This window comes from Pinus tabuliformis, chromosome 1_1 (assembly GCF_031772625.1).
Source record: "Pinus tabuliformis cultivar Carrire ecotype Pingquan chromosome 1_1, CPIR1, whole genome shotgun sequence".
Classification (NCBI taxonomy): Eukaryota; Viridiplantae; Streptophyta; class Pinopsida; order Pinales; family Pinaceae; genus Pinus; species Pinus tabuliformis.
Genome location: NC_142297.1, coordinates 901,838,231 through 901,863,369, shown reverse-complemented (window position 1 = coordinate 901,863,369; position 25,139 = coordinate 901,838,231). Strand labels below are relative to the sequence as shown.

General features: G+C 41.6%; 1 long non-coding RNA gene across 1 annotated transcript in view; it reads left to right on the top strand.

Moving 5' to 3' along the window:
• The window catches only part of LOC149217324 (uncharacterized), a 58,817-nt gene that overhangs the window by 31,996 nt on the left and 1,682 nt on the right, over window positions 1-25,139 (top strand). The window contains exon 2 of the long non-coding RNA XR_016251251.1: window positions 23,406-25,104. This is a non-coding gene — a long non-coding RNA (uncharacterized LOC149217324). The remainder of the gene's footprint in view (window positions 1-23,405; window positions 25,105-25,139) is intronic.

The window sequence follows — 25,139 nt, the reverse complement described above, 5'->3', positions numbered from 1 at the left end:
TCAAAGGTGATGTTCTTTGGCAACAGGGGTGTGTTGAGGGAGAATTGTTCGGCATCTGTGTCCTTCGGTACCTTCACCTTGCCCTTGCGCAGAGGGATATACTCCGGTAGCTTAGAAATAAGGTCCACCCCCTCAATGTCGATATCTTTCGCGCCCTCCTCAGCCTCCAGATCTACCACCTTCCCCTTCTCCTTTGCGCTCGACTTTTCCTTCCTCTGGGCCTGGGTAGCTGCATGTTTCCTTGGTGACTCGCACACCGGCACCGGCTTCTTTTTCTTGTCCTTCTTAGGCTTGGGGACCTCCTTTACCGATGTAGGCTTCGGCCTAGGTGACCTCGACGCCGTAGGCACTGCTGCTGGAACCTCCATACTCACAACCTTAGGAGCAACTCCCTCAGAGGCAATAGTCCCTCCAGTGCTTGTAGTTTCTGCGGGACCTAGTCCTAACATGATATCGCGAATAAGCTTTTTGTCTGACTCGGGATACTGATCAAACACGGGGCTTGCGAGAAAATCCTCAAAGAACTCACGGTTCATGTGCAACAAACAACACAACACAAAAATTCTCAGAATGCAAAGTGTTTTTCATTGGATGGCCACGCATAATTTATAGGCGAATTCGAATTCAAATTCGACTGTTGCCCCCAAAATCCGTCCATAAATGCTAGATTGGTGGCAGGTTTTCAAAGATTTCACTCTTAAATTCAACCTTAAATGCCTTAAATGTCGGCCGCCCGCAACTCTTAACCGTCTCCTGGCAGTCAAATCATGAACAATGACAGTAACGGTCACTTTTTGGTTGTGTTGCGCGGTCTCCCCCCTATAGCACAACTCCCTTCATGCTTCTTCTGGTACTGCGAAACCCTCCTATGTCGCGCAACTCTTCACATTGGGAAGTGTAGTTTATAGTCCCGCACCTCCTTACAGCTGCTTGGAGCGCTAAGACTGTGCTACTGTCATATAGTCATTGGGTCAGATCCCCAGTGTATGGCTTCAATTGGCTTCCATTTACCTTTCCCGGAAATGGATCTTCATTCAATTTCACAAACTGAATTTCTCCACCATCGGTAATCTCTTTGATAACATATGGCCCCAGCCAATGCATATGAAATTTTCCTGGAAACTTATCAAACTTGCTGTCATATAATAAAACTAAATCGTTTACCTTGAAGGTGCGTAGTTTGATGTGCCGATCGTGCCATGCCTTTTTGCGTTCCTTCTGAACCTGTTGATGGAATCCAACCAAAAATCTATCTTCCTCGAGCTCTGCTAGTTGCGCGAGCCGTTCTTCTAAGGCTCCGCGGTCCGCCATTCCTGTGAACACCGCTATGCGTAGACTAGGCACAATATACTCCATAGGCATCACAGCCTCTACGCCATAGACCAGCCTAAAAGGTGTCTGACCAGTAAGCTTCTTACAAGTAGTTCTGTAAGCCCATAATACTGCTGGTACACGCACGTCCCAATCATTCCTCTGCGCATTGCAAACCTTTGTCAGCGCATTCTCCAATATCTTATTAAACACTTCAATCGTCCCATTGGCCTGAGGATGATATGGCGTACTCTTTTGGTGATAAACTTGGAATTTTTTTGTCAGCGCGTTGATCGTTTCGTTGAGGAAATGCGTACTGCGATCACTCATCAAAATCTTCGGGCAACCGAACTTGGTCAACACATATTCAAATAAGAACTTCACTGCTGTTGCCCTTGTACAGTCCTTCACGGGTTGTGCCTCCGCCCATTTGGTCAAATACTCGGTCACGGTGATGATATATCGTGCAACTATATTCTTTCTCGGAGGTTGAATTGGTCCTACATAATCAATTGCCCATTTCTCAAATGGTTGCAATGATACTTGTGGATTCAAAGGCAGCTCATCCCTCTGCGATGGCTTGTCGGTTCTCTGACATGCATCGCACGCCCTACAATATGCTTTGGAATCCTTATGCAATGTTGGCCACCATAACCTAGTGCGTAAAATCTTTTGCGTTGTTGCTTTTCCTGCATAATGGCCTCCCGCAGCCCCTCCATGGGCTTCAGCTAGGATACTGCTTCGTTCAAAATCAGGCACATAGCGTCACAATATCTCGTCCGATCCCATCTTATACAAGTGACCTGCAATAACAGAAAAATCTGCCGTGCGCACCACTAATTCCTTCTTTTGCTGACTAGTGTATCCCTCTGGAGCCGTTCATGTAGTTAGGAAGTGGATAATGTCTGCAAAATGATTGTCTGCTACGCGCACCGCAACGAGCTGCGCATTAGGCAGTCCTTCCTCCAAATTGGTAGGCTCCTCTCCTATTTCAATGTGCGACAGATGATCTGGCCCTGCATTCAATTGCCCTAGCTTCACAATTACTTCGAAATCATACTCTTGAAACAACAACAACCATCTGCATATTCCCCCCCCCCAACACAGGCTTGTTGACTAGGTACTTTAATGCAGAATGGTCTGTATACATCTTAAAGTGTCCGCCTAGCAGGTAATGTCTAAACTTCTGGAGTGCGTACACCATAGCCAACCCTTCGCGCTCTGTCATTGAATAATTCTTTTCAGCCTTAGACAACTTCTTGCTTGCAAACGCTATAGGGTGATCCAATTCTCCTTCACCGGCCTGTGTCAGCACTGCTCCCAACACAATACATGAAGCATCCACATGCACATGAAATTCCTTCTTCCAATCTGGAAGACTAGGATCAGCGCGGTGACCATTTTCTCCTTTAATACATCCAAACTCTGCTGACATTCTTCATCCCAACTTTAGTAGCTTTTCCATTGGCGTAGTAATCAGGGCATAATTCTTGATGAACTTCCAATAGTATCTAGTATGACCCAGTGTTGCGCGCAACTATTTAACATTTCTTGGCGCCTCCAAATTGATTATAACTGCGATTTTAGTAGGGTCCACCATTAATCCTTGTCTGCAGACCACATGACCCAGCAAGATTTCAAAAGGGACACAAAATAAGCACTTCTTCAAGTTTAGCGCGATCTGATACCTCCGCATGTATCCAACATCAAGCGCAAACTAGCTACATGGCGTTTTACCAGTCCAAACACTGTCCAATCATCAAAATATACCTCCAAAAACTTGTGAATGAACTCTTTGAATGCCGCAATGACTACGCGTGAGAAGATTGCCGCGCATTTTTAAGTCCAAAAGGCATTACTGTATACTGAAAGCATCCCCACTCAGTCGCGAAGGTAGTCTTACTCCTGTCTTCTGGTGCGATCTTTATCTGATGGTATCCAGAGAACCCATCAGTGAATGAATATGCTTCATGTCCTCCAACATTATCCAATACTTCATTTGTGAACGGAGTTGGGAAATGATCATGAACGCGGGCATCGTTGAGCTTCCTGAGATCTACGCAAATTATGATTTCATCCTTTTTGCTTATTTTCGTGAACTACCATTAGGCTCACCCAATCAGATTCTTCCACTGGTTCAATAATACCTGCTGCCAGCATCTTGTCCAACTCAAAGCGGACCTTTTCCTTGTACTTGGGATTAAGGCGATAAGGCCTTTGCTTAATCGGCTTCATGTCTAGCTTCAAGGTAATCTTCATGACGCCTAAGTCCCCTATTATTCCTTTCAATTCTGAGAACTTTGTAGGGAACAAATCCTGATACTCGCGAAGTAACTCAGCGACCTTATCCACTGTAGCATCATCCTAGTAATCCCCTATCTTCGCAAATTTTGGTTCCGCCTTTCTGCCAATGTTTACCTATCGGGTTTTCAATGGCGCGATGATATCTGGATTCTCTGTCTGTGGCCCCTCAACTTCGCGGTGGCCTTCTGCATCTGGGATATTAATGTTCCGTGGCTCCTTGTCTTCTTCTTCAGCAGTCACATTATAGCACTTCAGCGCATGGCGCAGCTGGGTGGTCCAATCTTTTTGAATCAAATCCAAGGGGTCATGTGGTATTCTGAAGATCACTGCCTTGACCTCTTGTAATGCCTCATCAATGCATTCGAATCCATCCTCAAAGCTGAATGTCATAAAAAATCCTTGTCTCAAAATATCCCACTCGTCAATGCAGGGGCGGAGCTCCGTTTCCAGGTACCAATTCATCGGTATTACATCCAAAGTGTGACAGAATAAATGTACCCACTCAGGTCGTGGCTCCGCTCCATAAACGTCAGTCCATTTTGCTAAGTGATCGCGCGGATCATTCCTCCCATTATATTTCTCTGTTAGTCGCATTTTAGGGTGACCAAACCGCAACCTCATCATTCTTCTATATTCACGCCATCCATTAAAACTGTCTTTATGCGTACCCCACCACCTTGCAGGCGTAGCGCGCAACGCCAAATCTAGTGCTTGGAAGCAATGCTTCTCAAGCAATTCCCTTTCAAATGCATCCAAAAAGTTATCTACGTCAGTTAGACCATCATAATAAGGCAAACTTCTTACCTCCGACGATACACAGTGCAACGATTTAGTCATCATGTTGCAGCGCAACATAGATACTTCGTACAACCTATTCTGCCAGTGTTCCAACTCTTCATCTGAATCTGACGTGCAGGAACTTTCGCCGTCCCATGCAATGCGTCCATCAGTTGTCAGATTAACCCAAGCTTGATCTTGCGCTGTTATTTTATAGATTTGGTTTAGATCATTGTCGCTTTCCTCATAATCGTGGATCGGTTCAATATAGCGCGGTCCTTCCGCAGGGTCCAAAGGTACTACTGCGCAGAGCGATTTCCTTTCAAATGACATCGTCTGCTTCTTCAAATTGATTACCCCATTCATGTCAATAGCCCAATCGATCCCAAGGAGCACAAGGTATGGGTTGTTGTCATCCACGATCTTTATCACTTCAAAATCGGCCAATGCGCTCATGCCTTCAATATCTACTGTCACTCCTTGCAATCTTCCCATGGGGATAATCTTCTGTTGATTTTCCATCCTCAATTGAATCGGAGACCATAGCAGTGCAGGTTTCCTCATTCTCTCCCATGTCTGTGTAGGCAAAACATTCACATCTGATCCAAGATCCAGAATCACTTGTTCCATTTCATATTCTCCTATTTGCGCAGTGAGCCTCATCTCACGCCCTATTCTTGTCTTATGCTTACTAATTTTTCTGACTATGCGAGGTCCTTCAGGAGCATTTTCTTTACTAGCACACTTATTTATCAATTCCTGTAATCCTTTCACGGCCTTGCTATCATGAAGTAGCTTCATACATGTCTCCAGGAACGTGGTAAGCATGGAGGGGTCCATTTCTTCAAACAACTTATCCTGACTTCCTGAGGTAGAAGCCTCAACAAAGCTTTTCTTTGCTTCCATGAATGTGTCTTTCGCGCGTTGCAAATCAAACCCAACCTCTTTTTCTGGAGCCTTGTGGACCCATTCACCTTCTTCAGGTTGCTTTCCTTTATCCTCGCCAGTCGTCATTCCACTTCGTAGCACGATATTCACATTAGGATCTTCTTCGCGGGGTTCAACCCTCATCATCTGCAGGTTCTAGGTAGGCTGTTGAGGCTGTGCCCTCTTCTCCTGCATTTTATCTATCAATACAAGGTAGTCTTCTATCGCGTGATCAAACTGAGTACAGTGTCGACATGACAAGCGCGTCGGGCTCGTACACTCCCATGTGTAGTGTCCGGGCACTTCGCAATTGTAGCAAATAACTTGTCCCCGACATCTCACAGGTCCTCCTCCTCCTTGGCCTCATCCGTGCCCCTAATATCCTCCGTGCACTCCCCCAGTGCCTTGATCCAGAGGTCGAGTTTTTGTCTGCATTTGATACGCGGCCGTTCCATCATCAACTCATAGCTACAGTAGTTACGCTCATCGTGGCCCACTGATTTGCAGAAGTTGTAGAAGAGTTGTTGTGGTGTCTGCACAAATTTCTGCAGCAAGTGGCAATTGTCTGTTACATGTTTTCCAACTACCTGATAGATAACACACCACAGTTCGGGCCCTGCTTGAACTTCCGACCTTAGAGGCATTGGCCCTCCTCTTGCAATATAATTTGCGAAGACAGGGCAGTGATCTTTATCATGCCCCTGACTCTTGCATTTCAGACACCAAACTTCTTCGCGCACCTCTGGCCAAGCCGCTCTATCCTTCTTCAGGTTTTGAAACTCTAGGAAAAGATTTTGCAACTCCGCGTGAATCTGCTGAACTCCCAAAGCAATGTTTTGAATTGGTGTCTCATGCAACCTCATCGCAATTTCCAGGGCTTCCGCCTGGGTCCCTATCTTTTGCTGCGATAAAGCAACCCTTAGGTGGGGCAGGAGCGAAGCTACAAACCATTCGCAGTGCTGCCCATCCATGAGATTCATGTTAGCTTCGCGGATCTAGCATTTCAATCTCTGATCCAGCTCCCAGGGTGTTTCACTAGGCCTCATCATGATTTCCTTGAATCTAACGACTGATTGTGATTCAGACTTGGGCCTACTGAATTCCTTATTCAGTGCAGTCTGAATGTCTGCTAATGGAGCCGTCGGGTTATCGGTACAGTACTTAATGTACCATGTTAGCGCACGATCCTGTAGAGAAGTAACCAACGTTGCTTTCTTCATCTGATCATTTGTAATGTTCTGGGCTGTCCACACGGCCTTCGCAATGAACCAAAACTGGTTCGGGTCCTCATTTCCCAAGCCCTTGAAAATGGGCAACTTCATTGTATTCGACATATTGAATGGTGGCAGAGGTGGTGGCGGTGTGGGCGAAGGTGTATGCTATGGAGGTGAATGTGGAGGTGGTGTGGGCGGATGGGGTATTTGCGGGAACCCTTGCCTTATTAACTGGACAACACTCTGCGGTGAAGCCTTTGTTGCTCCGTCATCACTCAGAGGAGGTTCAATCAGTGGGCTATATTTAGGACCTGTTCTTCCTCTATCCCTGAAGAGCTTTCCACTTCGGTAGCTCCAAACATCAAGGTAATGGCATAACCCACTTTTCACACAAGAACATTTTAATCCAAGTATTCAAAGATCTTAAATACTTACCTCGCGGTCCCTTGAAGAAGTGTTGCTCTGCTTTGCTGTAGCTGACCGAGGTATTGGCCGTGAATTCTGTCACAAATCCTCCTATGACACGATCAAGCTAGTGATCGATAGCTCGCGCGATCTTATCTTTAGAGGCTTCCAATCTCCGCACTAACTTGGAGGTCCACACTATTGGGCCGTCAAGCCGCCACCTTCCCTGGCCGTCTGCCAATTTAGCAATCCACTCATGTAACTCAATCGAGAAGGAACAAAAGAAAATTTTGTGTATCTTTGTGTACAGATACTTGTCCAACCACTGTTCTTTTGTCAGGCGCGGATTTTTGTTTTCTTGCGCCGCGAATTCGTGGATCTTTCTATCCAACCACTCCTTAATTTCTTTCTTAGTTGGATTCCAGTGATGCGACATCACACATCTCTTTATGCAGATCCCGGTCCTGACAACGAAACCATTTGTTGGCTTAGTGGGTCCTAACCCAGGGTTAGAGTTAGTTTTGCCAAACAAATCCCTACATTACTGGCTCTTTCGACATCAACCCATGGTGCGCGGACTGAAGTCTCATTCGAAGTAGTATGGGGGGATGCTGGAACCAAGTTTCCGCACCCAGAGATTAGTGTAATGTCGTTTTATGTCCTAAACCTGCCTTCGCGCAAATCGATAAGCCTTTAGGGCTTATCGATATAACTTCCCTTAATTAGATTCTATACCTCTGCGAACATTCATGACTATCTTTCGCGGACCCTAAATAGGTGAATCAACCACTTACGTGCCTCTGTGATTACCCTTAATCCCGTATTTACCCAGATCGGTTTAATCGTTCGATAACTTTAACATGCAACAAGATATTCTTTGCGTAAACAGTTACTATTACTTGCGTTCATATGACAATATAAATCATGTAAAATCACGCATCAATACAGTATTAATTCATAAACCCATCATTCATCATAACATAATAGCGCATTCATTCATAACAAAAGGAAATAGATAAACACAAGAATTTCTGGAATAATCTCTTTATTAATACTTCAGTTCTGCTTACAGACTCAAGACTTCCCTGCGCACTCAACTGTAGGGGTCTGTGCACTCAGCTGCGGACTCTACTCTAGGCCTCTGTGCACACAGCTGTAGAGCCTCTCTTCTACTCTAAGACTTTTTCGCTTCTCTGCGCACTGACCCATTACATTCATCTTCATTATCTATGTTTTTTCTTAGACTCTCTAAGACTCTCCTACTTATACAATCCCATGGTCCGCAGACCATGGGTAGATCTATAAAGCTGACACAACATACATAAAAGAAGGGTAAAACCCTTTATGACACTTTACTATCTATGCGCTTTGCGACCACAACTTGCGAAGACTTTACATTTTCTACAACAAAACTTGGGCTTTTGCCCCAAAATTGACCCCATCCCAACAAGGTCAAACACCCATTGAGGGTTTCTAGGTCAATTGAGTCATTTTCATGTATTGAAGACCCATTTGGGCATGTTACATATTGTAAAGAAAAAAATATTTGAGTCAAAGTAGAGTCAAAAGACCCTCCAAGACCTCATGATGCTACAACAAGTCAACCTTCAAAAGGGACAAGTCAGCATATCTAGAAGGACATGTCGACTTATTAAGGGACTCAAGGAAGCCTATATAAAGGAGCACTTGACCTCATTCAAGGAACAAGAAGTTCGATCAAGCCAAAAGAAGAAGCCTAATACTTAGTGAACGAAAGGAGAGAAAAAGGAAGGAAGAGCAAAGCACTTTTGGGTCTGGTTTTGGGCTATATTCCTCTACACATGCGAAGGTTAGGGCATCATCTTGCAACAACAAGTACCAAATTGCAGTCACTCCAAGAGAGTTGAGTTTTGGGTCAAAGGAAGTCTCCTGTGCAAGTCGAGTTGATAAGGAGAAGGAGTCATCTTAAGCGAAGGAGGAAGAAGGACAAAATCAATATCATTCTCTCACGTGTCGCTTAGGGTTTCTACAAAAGAAACTGTTGGACGAAACTGCTGGAGGTCGAAGTTGCAGAAGAATCTATTGGGGGATCGAGATTGCAAAAGTAGATGAGGTCAAAGGTGCTCATCAAGGAAGAAAAAGTTGACTTAGCCTTGGAGGGGTCTTGGTCAAGGGTCATAAGTCTTGGAATTCATCAATTGAAGTTCTATAAGAAAATAATTCTTGTGGGTTTTCCTCTTAAGAGGAGAGGTTTTGGCCGTAACTGATCGCTTATATCTTGTGTCCTCTTGTCTTATTATTATTTATGGTTTGGTAGCTTTTTGATGAAAAGAACACTAAATAGAATCAAGTGAAAGAAGAAGCTAATTAAGTTAAGTAAAATACATTCACAAGCAGTTATCAAAGTAAGAGAAATCACTTAACTTGTTACCCCTAGATTTATCAACAATCCATACATCTTTTAGTCATATTTCCATGTTGACTACAGGAATTGCCATGAGTCTGTCAAGAAAATACATGCTTGGACGGATCACCCCCATTGGTCTCATGTGAATTTTTCTCACTTCCACTACCCATGGTTGATGGATCATTCTCCTCTCTAGCAGCAAAACTGAGCCTTGGATAAGTTCCATTGCTTTTCTCCTTAACGTCTTGGGACTCAGAAGGGTAGCTTTGCCTTGATCAGTGGCAGGGGACGAGTGAAAATATTTGGAACAATCAATCATCCCATCATTTTCCCTAGAGTTTCCTCCAGTAAGAGGTGACTTAATGAGTTGAATCATAGAGCCATCTGAATGGCTTCAATGTAGAGCCTGAGCATTGACAACATGACCCATTTTACTTTTACCCAGAGAGATATTTTTCTACCTTTTCACCCTTGTGCCTCTCATTCTCTAATTCAGGTGCTTGACTAATCTTGGGAGTCACTTGTGTTTGATCCTTGCAATCCTTTTCATGAATATGCAGTTCTGTAGCAACCTCTCCTTCACCTGGAATTTCCATGCCATCTTTCACACTTAATGATGCTACCTTTGCACTATGTTTTTCTGTTTTGGCTTATCATCAGTATCATCCGATCCATCTTCCCTGCAACCAACCCAAAAATCATTCCAATTCTTCATGACTGCATTCTAATGCCTGCCCTTACCACATTTTTTGGGTTAATGTCACAAAATTCTTGAAAGGTTAGGGTTGCCTGAGTACCCTCTCCTAGCATTTGATACTCCCTCCAATAATCCGAAGTATTTTTGTTCTGTCCCCGTGGCCCACAATTCCCTGTTTTCTGCCCATCTAGGAATTAGGGAAGCCAAGGTCTCAGAGTCTTTTGATTGGTTGTCCCAGTGCTAGTCTGTCCAAGGGTATTAGGACGAATAGGAAGAAGGTAATTGCTACCCGCATTATTCACAAACGGGGTAAGAAGCTGAATCATGAGTTGTTGGAGGTGCTGCTATTGAGTAGTCATAGCTTTCATGGTTTCTTCTAGAGGCTACTTCTTCCTATCCTCCATTGAAGCTTTCATTGAAGATCCTGGGTCAGTGATATCAACCAATATTTTCATAGGTTTGTAGGATAAGCCAACTCTAATACCATTGTGGTGTCCCAAAGGAATTTTTTCGCCTTTAGGGTGATAATTCATAAGACAAACGCTACCAAATTTTCCACAATATTGTTTCAACATTGAGCATAGATAACATAGAGTATTTAATAATGCAGACTATAGTAATATTTACAGTACATCAATATAACAATCAGTAGTTCTAAGTATCCAACAGTAGTTGCCTATCAAGTATCAAATATCCACCTCTACAATAGTAACAATGACAAACCTATAATTGCATTGTTCACTTACAGACTGATATATTTATCAACTGATCTTTGCCTACTAAGGACTAACATTACCCTAGTTGGTTGTATGTTGTCCTACACCGATCTATCAATCCTGTGTTGCCAATTCAATTCGTTGGGCTGCTTTAGACTCCGCAATTGTAACTTGCCACTCAAAGTTTCTCGTGAAGTAGAAACTAACCAAATTTCGGATGAGCTAAGGTGTATACACTGTTTGAAGGAATTCGGCTCACTACCTCAGGAGGTCCTCAATTTTCCACTGCCCTTAACAACCTTAGTATGACCTCTGTTGTCTGCAATCTTTACAGAATTAGGGTTGACCACAGGTGAGCCCTAGAAATCTTTGTTGTTCCAAATCAGCGTCTCGATGTGACCTCAAATGGTTGAGAAAGGTGCCCACGGCTTAGATCATAGGTATGAGGCTTAATAGGCACAAGGAATAGCTTCCACTGTCTAGAGAGAGGGCCGTGTTGTCTTCCTGTAAGTTTGATACCTTAAAGAGGGCCCTTCGCAGCCCCACTTTCCTTAACCTATAGCTTGAAGCTCAGATGAGCCACATGAAACCATAGTGAGATGTCTCGCTACCTCAGAAGACTTGTAATGACCAACATACCATGAAAATATCTTTGTTGTTCTTGAATAGGGCATGATTAACCAAGTAATCACCATAGAAAGTTTGCTTCCTTGCTTGCCAAAAACCGAATCAAAGATACTTCAAAATATGGTGCTACAATAGGACAAAGAAAAGGAAGTCTAGATAGGATGGGATCACCTCCATCAAAACTAGAGACAGGAAAAAGGGGTCTTAAAATGCTTAAAGTCGCAGCTCAAAAGAAACAAAGATATTCCAAGCCAATCAATGATGATAAAATGGTTCTCTCCCTTATTTATGGATTTCTTGTGGGGGTTCTTATCCTTAAATTGATGCGAGGGGTTACAAGTGTAGCCCCCAATTTGGGCTATTTTCCCTAGCTACCCCAAAGTTTAACCAATGTTGCCCTAAAACATTGGATAATGGGTTTCCCCCTTTATCAACAACTATAGCCTACAACGTTAGATAGCTTACGTCATCCTCCCTTGGGCAATTAATCAATAGGGGACATTACATGGGATCACCTAATAGGGTTGACCATTAGCCACCTCTATCAAGGTAGGGAACACCTTTACGGGACTTGGTCGAGTTAGATATTGGAAGTTGATCCAAGTTTGAAGTATTAATATGCCCTTAACATGCAAGTTTGTCCACTTAGATACTTCTATATTCTTAATATTTGATGAATGGTTGTTTTCATAGGAGTTTAAGTTGGTTTTGTCAGGTGGTCCACAACAACCTAGGTCTTGAGGGCACCCACTCCACATGTACCCAGGCCTTTTAGGGAGGTTGATGACTTAACAAATGAAACATTGCCCACTTGTGTCAGAGTGTTGGGCCTTATCATGACTTGAGTAGATGTCACATGTCCCAGAGCACCCCTAGAACCTAGGACACTAATCTTCTTTGATCCAGCACAAAGGATTCTTGATGATTGCACCACTGGATCCAACATGCCCCCACGTTGGCCTTGACACTACCTGATTGGCAGGCCATGATTTAGAGCTCAAATGAGGATGGTCTTCCATGAGATGACTAGGAAGGGCTTGTTTTACTTGATCGAACCCCAATGCTGGAGAGAGGAGGCTTTGTGTTGACCATTGGAGATGACGTGGTGACACCCCAGTTGGATTTAGGACTCCTGAGGATGATTTGAGGTGGCTTTGAGGAACACTCCTCAAATGATGGATAATCCTGGCACACAGACACATTTTCAGCGTTCAACCCACCCTGACATGACATTTGGAGCCCAAAAAGGGAATGACGTCAGCATTATGAGGCTTAAGACTCACATGCATGGGTCATTTATGAAATATTTTAGCATTGAGATAGTGGGTTGGCTTGTAATCCTAGGTTTACTTGTTGTCAAACTTGTTTTAGGGGCTTCTTAGGCTAATATTGGTTGAGGTAGACCTCATATAAATAAAGGTCACCTCACATTTGATTCTCATCATCATTTGTGGACTATTTCGGCCTCCTTAGTGATTTTGGCCTAGCCGTTGTAGCTTTGTATTCTTGTGGTGATGTGATCTTTGTGGATAACTTTGCTTTTGGAGACTATATTTTGTTGTGGAGACATCACTTTGGGATAATAAAGGACTTGTTCATGCACATGTTGTATCTTTATTATTGGTTATCTTTTTGACGGTTATTGCATGGAATAATTTTTGCTAGGGTTTCTATGTTCTTGTTAAATTGAATATATTTCTATGGAATCTTGGTAAAGTATTGTATGTTTTAACTAGAGAATGTATGACATCCCTTGAGGACCTTCAAGTAAGCCTTCCTCATGATTTTATTCCTCATAAAGTGGTAACTAGGGTTTTTCTTGCCCTTACTCACTTCTAGGGTTTGATATCTCCATAAGTAGGTTTCCCTTCGACTTTGTCACGCAAGGAACAAGCATTGACCTCCACACAGGTGATCATACCTCATTGAATGTCTTTTTCAAACCTTTTTCTCTCTCTTTCTCCATTTTTAGGCCTTCAAGGCAAACCACTAGGCTAGGGCATAAGGCCAAATTCAACTAGGGGGAGGATGTTGGCTCGTTGTGAGGTCATACATGTGGATCAAGTCTCATTGCATCAAAATCTACCCTTTTCAATGGTTAAATCTCCATCTTTAGGGCTAATGTCACAAGCCCTAGGTAGTTTTTCCATAGGAAACCCTAATCTAGCACCAAGGCTTCAACTCAGGGCTTGTTGAAATCTTGTGGCTCCTTTTGTTGACCATATTAATTTTTCACAAGCCTTTTCTTGGTCTTATGCATCTTAGCAAGTCATTATCTTTTATTATCCCTTAAACCCTTGGTCATAAGTGCCTTTGGTAGGCCTCTTGAAAAGCACACTATTCCTTGTTCTATTGGATTGAGCGATGTCCTTAGTTTGAGTGCCCTTCTTGGGCTTATCCATTTGTCACCTTTGAACCATATCCTGAGAATACCTATTAGGTGATTTTTACCAGGAAGCCTCTCTTGTGGTGAAAATCCACTAAAGAGTTGTCAAGTAAGGATAGGCTGAATGGTTAAGATAGGACATTAACTCCCTCTCCACCTAAGTTCGATTCTCCAAAATGACATGTTTAGCTTGTTGTGATGAGGCCAGAGGAATAGGCGGCCACAGGGAGTCACTTCGTTCATTGTCAATACGGGACGTCTCGGTTCTTGTTAAGTCATATATACCTGCTATATTTGGCATACAAGCTGTTGGATATACTCTTGGTGTTATAGTGGAAGTTGAAAGGTTTGATCCTGGGCTTTGCCCAGATTACTCCAACGAGTAACCGATTCACCATTGTTTAAAAAAAATCCACTAAATGTTAGATTCTGTAGCATGAGATGTGTTCTAGCCATGAAAATTGGTGGAGAGGCTAGAATACATGAGATCTCCAAAACCCATAAATCATTTCTGGAAATTCCACCTAAAGATGACTTAACTAGATTATTAACCAAAATTTTTAATGTTTCCTAAGTCTAAACTTAGGAAAACTGGTTAATTAATCAGAATTAATTAAGTCAAGGTGAGAATTCTCTAGAAATTCACACGGATCAATCCAGAAATGATCTGAGCCATCGATTAAGATTTAATCTTGGCCGTTGGAGTCCCAACAGGAAGATATAAGAAGGGATCGATGTGGTGATGGAGAAGATACACCATAGACACTTGGAGAATTCGATTTTCTAGAGTAGTAGCAGTCAGTTGCTGGAGAGTTTGAGCTTCAGTGAGGAAGCAAAGACAGTGAAGGGTAGAGACAATGATCCGTAAGAAGTTTTCCAGATCTGGAGAGGCAACAGCAAGGAGGCTGAGTTATCCCCAGTGAGGCAACGCAAAGGACTGCGTAGTTGCTTCAGAAGAGCAACTCGATTTAGTTGGAGGAAAAAACGTTTTCAGCTCCAGAGGTCAGACAAAGGTTCCAGAGTGTTGGAGAAGCGATTTCTTGAGCAAATATAGACATAACGACTTCATCATAGGCAGTTAAGAGGCTAGACGTCATAGGGCTTGTGCAAGCACTACGCAGAGGGTCCAAAAGGACGAGTTTTCTGAAGGAAAGTTGTGTCGGGATTGCTTGTGGAAGAAGGGTAATTCCCTTACATAAATTTGGCCAGATTTTTTTGTTGTTTGGATTGCCAATTGAGCATCCATAGCTTGTACTCATATTTCACTGTTGCATAATAATAAAACCCTCATCTGCTGCATCGATTTTCCCAAGTTGGGTTTTTTCGGGGACATTTGTCCAAAAATAACGGTGCCATTTTTATGTGTGTGTGTGCTAGTATTTTCTCAGATTCCAACACTATTTATTTTCTCCATGATTTTATTTGTGAAGGTTGTAGCGTGTTTAATTTGACGTTGCCGTAGCAATAAACTGAATCATTAATTTATAAGTTAGAAGAATTAATACCAGTTGCTACAATAGGATTTCAATTTTGAAATTTTCACATGGTATCAGAGCATGAGTGATCAGTAGGGAAGCTTAGAAGCAAAAGAGGAATTTCACTATTCAGTAGGAGCAGCAGGCCGAGATTCCTAAAGGCAGTGCAGTCCATTTCCAAGCAGGCCGAGTTGCTTGCATAAGTTCGATTTTTAGTGCAAAATGGAAAAAAATCAACTTTCCAAATTGAGTGATTCCAGCAGGCAGAGGGAGTAGAAACAACTCAGATTTTCGTTGAGTAGATTCCTTGGTTGGACGCAAAGGGTTTTTGCAACAGTTTACAGTTGCAGAATTTGTATTGGGTGGAAGAGAAAAGCACACATAGCAAAGAGAAAATTTCTCTCAGAGGGTTTCTAGCCAAAAATTCGATTTTCTAGTAGTAGATTGGTAGTAGCTAAGTGCAAATTCTCACTCTAGAAGGGAGTGCGTATAATAGAGCAACAACTGAGCAGAGGGAAAGAGGGAGTTTTCAACAACTTTCGTGATGGCCATGGCAGAGCTTAGAGATCAGGATAGGTTGGAGGGAGCCTCCAACTGTGTCATCTGGAAGGCTAGGATGTCCTTTCTAGATGAATATGGCCTGAAAGCCTACCTGGACAAGGTGGTAGAAGTTCCCCAGGATGCAGATCAGCTGAAGGAGTACAGAAAGGAAATGGCAAAGGTGAAGAGGATGATTTTGGATGGAGTTCGTGATCACATAGTCTCGCATATTTCTGGCAAGAATACTGCCAGGGAAATGTGGGTAGCTCTCTCTATGCTATACTAGAGTTCTTCCAAGTAGCGAAAGATGTTTCTCCAAGAGAAGTTGAGAACCATCAGGATGCAGAAGGGTGAAGGCATAAACCCCTTCATCACTCAGATTCAAGAGGTCAAAGATCATCTAGCAGCCTTTGGGGAGGTGCCCCAACCTACAAAGATTGTACGAATGACACTAAATAGTGTCTTATATGACTGGAAAGTGTTTATCCAAAGCATATTGGGCAGAGACACTTCGCTTGGTTGGGATAAGATGTGGGCCAATCTACAACAGGAGTTGGGGCGAGCTCTAGTAAATAGCACCATCAGCGGTAGCAACAACAAGACCATGAAGAGTGAGAAGGAAGAGGAGAATGTGGCCCTTGCATCGAAGGGTCCTAGTCAGGGGCAGGGGGAGCAGAAGAAGAAGAAGAAAGACTTGTCAAAGGTCAAGTGCTTCAGGTGTGGTGAGTCTGGCCACTATAGTACTCAGTGTCCTCTTAGGAAGAAGGACAAGTAGGAGAAGCAGGACCAGCAGGCAACATCAGTCGAGATCGACAAGTTGTCCTCTAGGTTGGAGGAAGACTTCGTGATGATGGTAGCCATACCTCTTGGAGTGAGGTGGGGTGACTTGGAGTTGTAGTCCCAAAGAGCTACAAAGATTGGGTAAGTTCTTTGAGGAGTCCACCTCATGGATCATTACCTAGCTACGGGGGCCCATAGTATTCAATAGTAGGATGGATCAATGGCAGTTGATGCAGTCAGTACCAGAGTGACAGTTGTAGACTAGTAGCAGTCAGATGTTGAGGAGCACAATGTAGTGTTGACAGCAGAGCAGGTGGCTCAGTGCAGAGTTGGCAGCAGTGCAGATTCTTCAGTGACAGTGCAGATGCTAGTAGCAGTCAGAGACTCGGGAGACAGATGCATCATATTGAACACAGTTGATTCAATATTTTGGATGCTTCTCAGTTGCAATAGTTGCAGTTGCAGCAACAACAAATGAGAGGGAGTTGCAGTGCAGATGCAGAGTTGGCAGCAGTATGATAGTGTCAGCAGCAACATAGATGCAACATCAGAGTTGCACAGTAGTTGGTGGGCAGCAACAACCAGACATCAACAACGTGACAGGAGGTGATACAGAGATAGGGTGTTGTGGCAGGATGTGCAACACTAGAGAGAACACAGTCCTCGCTAAGAGGGAGTGTTAGTTTCTGTAGCATCGGATGTGTTCTAGCCATGAAATTTGGTGGAGAGGCTAGAATACATGAGATCTCCAAAACCCATAAATCGTTTTCGAAAATTCCACCTAGAGATGACTTAATTAGATTATTAACCAATTTTTTTAATGTTTTCTAAGTCTAAACTTAGGAAAATTGGTTAATTAATCAAAATTAATTAAGTCAAGGTGATAATTCTCTAGAAATTCACATGGATCGATCCATAAATGATCTGAGCCATTGATTAAGATTTAATCTTGGCCGTTGGAGTCCCAACAAAAAGATATAAGAAAGGATTGATGTGGTGATGGAGAAGATACACCAGAGACACTTGGAGAATTTGATTTTCCAGAGTAGTAGCAGTCAGTTGTCGGAGAGTTTGAGCTTTAGTGAGAAAGCAGAGATAGTGAGGGGTAGAGACAATGATCTGGAGGAAGTTTTCTAGATCTGGAGAGGCAGCAGCAAGGAGGCCAAGTTATTCCCAGTGAGGCAGTGTAGAGGACTGCGCAGTTGCTTCAGAAGAGCAAATCGACTTAGCTGTGTTAGCCTGTTAGGGTTCTATAGTCTAGAAATCAAAGTGTTTTCTTATCTTACTATTTCCTTTTGGAGGTCTGTTTGTCAATTTTAGCCTATGAGTCACTATGTGTCATAGTCTAAAGAGTCCCTTGTGTAAAAAGGTCAAAATATTTGTAAAGGTTTAATAGTCCATGAGGGGTCATTGTTAGAGTGGAAGGGGTCATGTCATGGTTCTGTTAGTGGTTTATATTTCTCATACCTTCATGATTTCAAATTTCATCATCATGACATGAGAGGGCTTTGGGCGGCTTAAAAATTGAAAATTGTTTGAAACTTCTCTCATTTTATCTCATCCAAAGTCTGGTTTGAGATCTGGAGCAAGGTGAAAGTGAAATACATCATTGAGAAAGCCAAAGAAGAGGTTGCAGGTCGAGTTCAAACAGTCACTGCGAATTTGCTACGAACCTAACTGTTTTTGTTATAATTTTCAAAAGTTGTTTCCGACCAAATGGAGCTGAATTTTGGAAAACTAAAAGAGGTTTTTTCCAAGCACGGGCCAAATAACAAAAACCTCCCTCGGTTTTGTAAAATATATTAGGATTCGAGATATATGAGCTCGTCGTTGATCCCTATTTTTCCAAAAATTTGGTCTCTGTTGCGCAAACATATCAGTGCCCTTTGTTGCGCAAGTTTATCAGTCATGGTTATTTTCATAAATTTGTATTTTGGGACCTTCTAGAAGTGATTTTTATAGTTGGATAAGTGTGGATAACTGTGGATAAGTTAGTTTTGTTGAGTTTCCAGACATGATGTTTCTAAACTATTTTAAGTTTTAAATCAATGATGTTTCTAAATTGTGATAACTTTGATATGGTAGTTCCTGCTTTTCTGCAGATGCATTGCATCTAGACTATTCTACTTTTGTGAAGTGAATTAGACCACATAGAGTGGTAATTTTGAATTCCTTATTGTATTTAATGATGTAAAGACATGTAAAAAAGAATTCGGGAGTGAAAAGAGAAAACTTGGTAAATAGTGGAGAAAGTTTTAAAGCAGTGAATAGTGCATCAACACAGACATTGTTTTGTTCCAGGATTCTTGTGTCAGACATAATGGTGATGTGCCTCTCTTTGTGATTTGTATTCCCTTCTAGTTTTCACATGTACCTTTGCTTCTTAATTGTTTGAAAGAAAATTATGTTGCAAATTTTACATTGGTAACCTGCTCATGCTTGTCAAACAATTTTAGTGTTTTCTTTTGAAGTTAGATATAAGATTCATTTATACATGCTTTATATTTAATGGATCCTTACTCTCATTTCATCTCAGCCATACTACAACAAATTTTGTAGATCCAAAAGTTTGCCTACCTCGCCCTAGTTCAAACTGCTTTGTTGATTGTGATTGGTTACTGAAATATTATTTTGACTCTGTGCCCAATGGAATCTCTCTTTCACCTTGTAGCCACAATTTTAAAAACGTTTCACTCTGATTATCATAACTAGCCTAAAACCCAAATCCCACAGTGATTCAATTGCTTGGTAAAAGAAAATAGCGAGAGAGCCCTCTCCAAGGCTAAGGGGGCTGGACCTTAGCCTAAAAATGGTTTTTGGTTACCTCTGAGATTTCTCTCCTCAGCATGGAGAAATTTATGAAGTGCTAACAAGCTGGAGGAAAAATTGTTTTCAGTTCCAGAGGCCCAAAGGTTCCAGAGTGTCGGAGAAGCGATTTTCTTAGCAGAGACAGGCACAACGACTTCATCAAAGGTAGTTCAGAGGCTAGACGTCATAGGGCCTGCACAAGCACTACGTAGTGGTTGATGCAGATGGTCTAAAGGAACGAGTTTTCTGAAGGAAAGTTGTGCTGAGATTGCTTGTGGAATAAGGGTAATTCCCTTACATAATTTTGGCCAAATTTTCTTGTTGTTTGGATTGCTAGTTGGGCATCCATAGATTGTACTCAGATTTCGCTGCTGCATAAGAAAGAAAGAAAGAAAGAAATTATTTTTAACGTCCACGAGGCTAAAGATAGCCTATGGGACAACTTGCTTCTTCATCTGCTTGATGTATTCAACCCTTTTTCTGTGAAGCTTCAAAATAAATGCTCCTAGCTTCTCGACCAACCTCTCGCTAAATAGATTATCCCAAGAGCTAGCTGCCAGCGTATCTGCATAACTTTCCCTGTTGTCTTTGAAAGCCTCACATTCTAAAATGAAATGTTTTTCTGTTTCCACTTTTCCGGAAGAACAAAAAATGCATACTCTTTCCTCCCACATTTCCTTTGGCCTCTTCCAGCGCCCTGTTTCACAACGTAGTTGATGAGAATTAGTCCTTAACTGAGCAATAAGAATTTTGGCTCTCCAAGAGATATTGGCCTCTATGTATGCCTTTGGTTGATGATTATGAGTGGGATTAAACACTTCAATATAGTAATTTTTCTTTCTTCCTAGCTCCTTGTCCCAAATATGCTTGTGGAACTTTTCCATAACAAAAGCTTTTATCTCTTTGCTGTTTATGGGACACACGTTCAAGCAAATACCCCATTTACTAAACCATTTGTTATTTTGTTGCATCCAAGTTTTTTTGCTCTTGCACAATCTATCATTAAAGACAACCTTAGGCCATCTACCCTCTTCCATTTGCTCAATTTTTTTTTAAATACCTTATAACTCGCACCATAGCAATTGCTTCAATAGGAGCAGTCCCTGTTTCACTTAGCAAGATATCGTAAGGAACTACACTTTTAATCTTAAATTTGTTTGTAATCAAACGCTTCTGAATTTTCTCAATTTGTCTCCACTGCATGTCGGATGTACTGCTGGCCCATAGTTCACAACCATATAGAATTACCGGAATCACTAGAAGCCCAAAAAGAGTTTGAGTGGCGTTCCAGTCCCATAACTCTGCCTTTCTACACCTATTTTGAAAAGCATAATATGCTTTCCAACCCCCCAAAGTTCTTTTCTTTCTACACCCATTCCAGCTTAGATTTTTGTTGAAGTCAATTCCGAGGTATTTGTAGTCCGCAACTTCTTCCAGAATGTTGCCTTCAAAGTAAAACTTATGCTGGTTATGTTTTCTTTTCTTAGAGAAGACCACTACTTTTGTTTTGCTGATATTAACTTGCATCCCCACAGTTGTACAAAAATGCTCAAGGGATAGTAAGTGCTCTTGCAAACCAAGAGCCGATTTAGCAATAAGAATAAGGTCATCTGCATACAAAAGAAGCCTTATAACAAACTTACCCAAATAGATACCATCACCCCCTTGTGAATTTAACCACTTCTCAAGCTTGTCGATATATAAACCAAAAAGGGTAGGAGACAGTGGGCAACCTTGCTTGACCCTGATATCGCTTCTAAAACTTTCAGAAATGCCTGCTGAAGTTCTAATTTTGACTCTCACCTCCTCATACAGCCTATGCACAACTGCTCTCAAATGTTTAGGAACCCCAAGTTCCTCCATTCTGTGCCAAAGCTTATCCCTAGGAACCGAGTCAAACGCTTTTCTGAAATCAACAAAGCAACAGAAGACTTCTTCCTTTTTCTCCCACATTTTTTCGATGATGTGCCTTAAAGTTATACAATGATCAACTGTGGAATGTTTAGGTCTAAAACCTGCTTGCCCTTTAGCACACTTATCTCTTTCTTCTGCCCACTTGCTAATTTTGTTTTCTAGCATGCTTCCAAATAGCTTTGCAAACAAAGGGTTTATCATGATGGTCCTATAATTGGAGGGATTATTGACGTCACCGCTCTTGAAAAGAGGTATTGCCAGACTAGTTTTCCAATCTGTGGGGAGCCCTTGTTGTATGATGTTGTTGAAGATTTTTGTAATGTGAGATGCAAGAATTTTTGAGCCCCACTTTAGATATTCTGCTTGGAGTTCAGCTAAGTCTTTTGCTTTTCCAACACCCAACTTCTTGATACCCATCTCTACCTCTTGTACTGTGAAGAGTTCAGTATCAGTGTTGACCAAGGGAGGAGGATCAACCTTGGGAACCTGCTCATAGAGTTGTCTTGCATAGTCAAACCATTTAGAAGCTGTAATATTATTTCCAATTTGCATCTTTTTCGGTTGGAGTTCCTTCCAAAATAATTTGGGATTATTTTTCCCAAGGAATATTAGTTCTTCCCTCCTTAAAGCCATGAAATTGGCCTTTTTCTTGCTTAATAATTGCTTGTAAGCTTTGAGCTTTATGTTATCCTTGTTTGACTCTTTCCACATTCTCCTTGCCTTTTTGCATTCCTCGTCAAACCAAGCATTAACCGGAAAGAAATTTGTTTCAGACTTCTTAATTTTTGCTCTTTTGCACTTTGCAAGTGCACATTGAATTAAGTGTGTTAATTCATGACTATGAGTGTTGTGAATTGTAATTTTCTCCTTCCCGAAGAGCCTCTCTAGCGTCATTTTGAAGGTATTACAATTTTCTGGGGTCAAAAGAATTCTGCCCTGTGGGAGATTTTGTTGGACATGCTGAATTTTTGACTCTAATTGTTTCTTTCCAATCCAAGAGAAACATAGATAAATTGGCTTGTGGTCTGATTTCAAGTCCCACAACTGATCTCCAATCAAAACTTCCTCCATTTTCTCACACAAACCATGCGAGCAAATTACATAATCTACCACACTTGCTCCATTGTAAGTACTGCAAGTGAAATTACCAGAGTTTGCCCATCTAGTCAAGCCATTACAAATGACTAAATCAAAGGCCCCACATAGAGTAAGCAATTGTTCACCAACGAGATTGCAGCCCTTGTCCTCTGAAATTCTTTCCCACTGATGATTATTTTCTTCTGTAAGCCAAATAGGGTCACAATCATCTTTACAACAAAGAATGCTAGCTTGCTCACTTGCAGTCCTAGCATTGAAATCACCCACTATCATCTGCCGCACCAGTTTTCCCAAGTTGGGTTTTTCTCGGGACATTTGTCCAAAAATAACGGTGTCATTTTTATGTGTGTGTGCTAGTATTTTCTCAGATTCCAGCACTATTTATTTTCCACATAATTTTATTTGTGAAGGTTGCAGTGTGGTTGATTTGATGTTTCCGTAGCAATAAATTGAATAATTAATTTATCAGTTAGAAGAATTAATACAAGTCGCTGCAATAGGATTTCAGTTTTGAAATTTTCACACTAAAGAGTAGAAGGTGGAGTGCTATGGTGATAGTGGGCCTCCACCTCATTGTTGTCCCTTGGTCTAGTTTTTGTTTTGTAAGCCCTCTCACAAAACTCGCTAGATTTTGAGGCAACTATTATCATTATTTCTTTGGTATTGTGTCTAATCCTAACATCAATTGCAGATTCTGTGCATCCTATGTATTTGAAGGTAATAAAGCAAACTGTTGACTTTTCTCCATGCCTATTGGATTCTAGAATCTGCAATGGACATGAGCTCAGATTGGGCATCAAAGTATAAAGTCAAATAGATAACATTTTTATGTCCCAAAGCACAAATGAACAACTGAAGGCAGTTGAAGATACTTGATGCAAACTTGAACATGACAAAAAACTATACACAAATGATAAATCTGGGAGAACGAATGCCTATTTTATTTTTTTATAGACAACTAATGGGTAATTTGATTCATTGAACCACAAGAAGGCCAAGTATTAGTTATTTAATCAGTGAGGTTAGTTCTTTTATGGCAGGTCCAAACATAACACACTGGAAGGCAGCGCAAGGAATATTATTGGTACATTGCTTTATGATATTGAGTATCAAAGAACTAATCCTGGTAATCTTAAGAGGATATTGAGTACCAAAAAACTAATCGTGGTAATCTTAAGAGGATTTTTTGTTTGGATTGGACAGCAGATGCAAACCAAAGGAAATCATCTGCTTGTTTTATTTTCTGACTTGGATCAGGATGTTTTCATGATAAGCAAGCAACTATTAATTTGTTGTCCAGTGAAACAGAGTCTGAAGCTACCATAACTACAGTATGTGAAACTATTTGATAAAAAACCTCTAGGAAGACATGAGAAACATCAAAAGAATCCCAAAATTGTCTTTGTGACAACCTTAGAAGTAGCATTGAGCTTTCAAAGAACCCATTCTTTCATGCAAGGACCAAACGCATTGACGTATACTACCAATTCATTGAGGAGAGGAAGATTCAGCGTAGAGAAGTTGGTTTTTTATGCAATACAGGCAATGATCGCGAGGATATATTTACCAAAGGTCTTTCTAAAGAACATTTTAAAAGTTTAGAGTGTGCACAGGAATGAAAGAAGCAAGATGATCGTTGAAGGTTTGAGGAGTTAGATCAAAGGAAGTCTACGATACACGTTTTATTTTCCGACTTGGATCAAGATGCTTTTATACTATAGCAAGAAGAAATCAACCACTCTCCAATGCTTCCAGTCCTTCCAGAACTCTTTCCTTTCATTGGATAGGTCGGTTTCCAAAGATCACTAGTCTGCTCTCAGTTGAAGATCTATACAAGTTAAATATGGACATGCATGGGCCATTTTGAAGAGATTGGGAAACCTCTTCAACATTACGACTCTGGGAAGCTCTACTCTCTTCATCTGAAACACCCTTTATCTCATGCCCTCAATGTTAGATGGGTTTCTTCTGACTGACGTTTTGGATCTGCGGATTATAAATTCTATGGTCTCTGTGTTTGAGCTACAAAATTTTTGGGTCTTTACGTGGTTAGTTGTTTATCAAGGGCTGCCTTCCAAAGCTCGCTTTTCCAAAAGCAGGTTGTGAGAATCAAAGACCTTGAAGCATCTTTTATGGGATTGTGGCTTTGCGAAATCATGCTGGAGGTAGACCATCATTTGATTCTGCTTCATTGACAACTTCATTGGCATGCCGTGCTCCTTGGGGACTCGAGGTCCATGGCTTGTCTCACATCCTCGGAGTTTGGGGACTGCATTTGGATTTCAGCTCTGTTTACTGTCTGGAAGCTGCAAATGCAAGTATGTTTTTTTAATGAGGTCAGTTCGTCAATTTCTTTCATCACTCTTGGCATTATGAGGTCAGTTTGTCAAATTTTTCTTGGGTCACTCTTAACAAGAAAAGGTATGTATATGACTGTTTGCTAAAGATTTCCTCCTCTTCTTTTGTTTTTCTCTATCAGAAATATCTTTTATCCAATACGAGGAATTATGTATGTTTTGGTTTTTGGTTTTTGAGGGACTATTCAGACTCAACAAGAAGGGTTGATGCCATTATGCAAAGTTCATCCTGTCCCTTATAGAAGTTGAACTTGAGTGGAGAAGATAACAATCATTCTTCCCAACTACCTGAGATAAGCCCAATTAACAAGCGAAAAACTGCCTCTTACTAAATATGCCAAAGAATTTGGTTCTTGCTGCCTTAGCTGCTCTTAGAAAAAGGGTATGATATTACATTGCAATACCCTTCACTTTTTC